The following is a 2,573-nucleotide window of genomic DNA, read 5'->3' as shown; positions in this document are numbered from 1 at the left end:
GGAGCCTAAGAGAGCCGAGGAAGACTGAACAAACTTGGGAATCGAAGATGACAGCTAGAGAGACCTGAAGAGAATCGTAGGAACCTAGGACCAACTACAGAAAATATATTTACCTACTATAATAGATTCTTACTAACAATAATAGTACAGTCACATGGTTGACTACACAAATAGTCGCAAAATGCAGATGGTAGGGTAGCTTATCGTATCAATAACGAGTTATTGTGTTACGGTAGGTACTCACCCCAGCGACAGGAATAACGTGGGAGACCATCCTCGATTTGTCAAAGTCTGCGAAATTCATAAAAACGCTGGCCGCCGCTGCAACAGCATTTACACGTCGCTGCACGGCAAGGTCCTCCCAATACGCAGAAAAGCCCTCCACTGTTCCACAGAAACCCAGCGAACCTTAGCGAATTTACCGACACTGACACTTAGCGAATTTACGAACAATCGATCACTGGCGACACTGCCGTCGGATAGTTTCTCGCTTCGTCGACGTTACATCTTCAGGAATAGGGAAACTCGCTGGGAACACAGGGAGAAACGAATCCTCGCACTATCCTCAGACTATCCTTGAACGTTCTGTAACACAAAAAGGTAAAGAATGATTACAATCAACATTTCATTGATAATTTGTAGAATTTTATGAAGGTCACGTTTAGAAGAGGGTAGAAGTGTTTGAAAGAGGATCTTTTATTTTATATTTTACATTACATTTTGTGATGATCTATGGATCAGGTAACAATATATATATACAGACATGAAAAACTATAATTTTAGACTTTGTTTAAAAACGTACAAAACTATAAAATTGAAAATTGCACAAAAAGTTGTACAATTGCATTTATTATAGCTAGAAAAATTATATACCTTATTTTTCATCAAACCTGGATTTGTTGTGTTTAATAAAAGAGAGTATTAAATATCTCACAGTAAAATTTCGCGACTCTAAGATTTGATAAAATTGAAATTAAATTTTTATATTTAATAAAAGAGAATGTTAAATGTTTCAGATAACAATTTCGCGGCCCCATTCTTTCAAGGACCCCTGTCCTATCTCATAACATGTTAATTTAAGGTAACACTACCAGAACACACATTAATAGGAAACGTGTTTTCAGGGTTCGACGGCACCCGGGCTCCTCGAAGCCGCCGATACCGAGACAAGGAGTTCGACACGGTGGCCAGCTACTCCGGAGGGATCGGTGACGAGCGAACAGCAGCTGGAGCACTTAGCACCGAAGGAACGCGTCTCCAGGGGGAATCGGCGAGACTTCCGGCGGCGGCAGAGGAGATCCTCTCTGAACGTCCTCCGATGAGACCGTCCCCGTAAATTTCGACAATAAGAGGGTGCGCGCCGGCCGTCAAACGCTTCTATTTTTAGGGCCAACCGGCCATTAGACGCCGCTGATGGCAGTTAATCAGGATTCGAGGCTGCCATTAATAAGAAATTATTCTTGGTCTTCTCGCTTTGCTCAGAATTCGAGGAATGCTTCTCCAGATAGTTAATCTTTATCCTAATCGTTGTTAATTTTAGTAAATAGAATTATTTAGATTAAATAGTTTCCAATCCATCCAAAATAGCTACTGTTAACCCTTTGCACTCGAGAGGTGACTCTCAGTCACCGTTAGGTCTCACGCAGCGAATCTACAATACCTAATGTATCTTTAAGTTCAATTTCTTTGGAACTCGAAGTGTCGATAAAGTAATTGTCTGTGAGGCAAAAGTGACCTGCTTCTAAAATCTAGATGGCTTAGAATGCTAATATAATAATAATATATAATAGAATGCTAAGAAAGCACCTCGAGTGCAAAGGGTTAAATAAAATCTGTCGTGGAAGCTTCCCAACCTAAGGGCTCGATAATCTAAAAATTCGACCGCGTTAAATACAATTCGCCGATGACCGACGACCAATGGTACGATAACAGCGGCCAGCGATATCGCTGTAGCTAATTAATTCGAGCCAGCCTTGAACTCTCAGCGTTAACCAGAACAAAGATCGCGCGTAGATGTCTTGAAAGCGAATACCGTTCGAGATTCGCACGGATCGTCGCTGTAGGAGCGCCCCGGCCTTTGCGACGCGATTAGGAAAACTCGTTATCTCCCGCTGTATGAGGAAGAAAGATTTATCTCGTTGTTTACTAAACACCGTGTCTCGAGTTAATAGGAATCGCGGAACGAAGTTTACAAACTCCTGCCCCAGCCTTTCGAGATATACGCACGAATAATACACAAAATCGCCGGCCTTTTTTTATTTATTTTATTATCCTCGTTCGTTCCGTGATAGTAAACCGTTTCATTCATGCTCTGCCCGCCGCTAGAGAATGTTTATTATGACGTCGGCGGCGAAAGGAGATAGATAGGCTCGACAGAGAAGAAATTCACCGACGTTTCGTGGGACCTGAACAGACCAAGGTAAAATAGAAACGAGTAACTCGATGATATTTACAAGTAAACAGTTTACTGAATACTTTGATGTTGTAGGATCTTATACCCTCAAGCTTGGATCACGAGAAACAGAGGAGGATCTCTGACACCAAAGTGAGTACCTCAAAGTATCAGTAAGTTG

General features: G+C 41.7%; 1 long non-coding RNA gene across 1 annotated transcript in view; it reads left to right on the top strand.

Annotated features, from left to right (window-relative positions):
• The first annotated feature begins 492 nt into the window (after nt 1–492).
• Nucleotides 493–2,573, top strand: part of LOC128881892 (uncharacterized) — a 2,470-nt gene continuing 389 nt past the window's right edge. Inside the window, exons 1-3 of the long non-coding RNA XR_008458213.1 lie at nt 493–600; nt 1,125–2,419; nt 2,489–2,545. This is a non-coding gene — a long non-coding RNA (uncharacterized LOC128881892). The remainder of the gene's footprint in view (nt 601–1,124; nt 2,420–2,488; nt 2,546–2,573) is intronic.

This window comes from Hylaeus volcanicus, chromosome 9 (assembly GCF_026283585.1).
Source record: "Hylaeus volcanicus isolate JK05 chromosome 9, UHH_iyHylVolc1.0_haploid, whole genome shotgun sequence".
NCBI classification, from domain to species: domain Eukaryota; kingdom Metazoa; phylum Arthropoda; class Insecta; order Hymenoptera; family Colletidae; genus Hylaeus; species Hylaeus volcanicus.
The sequence above is the reverse complement of the archived record's forward strand: the minus strand, read 5'-3'. Positions and strand labels throughout refer to the sequence as shown.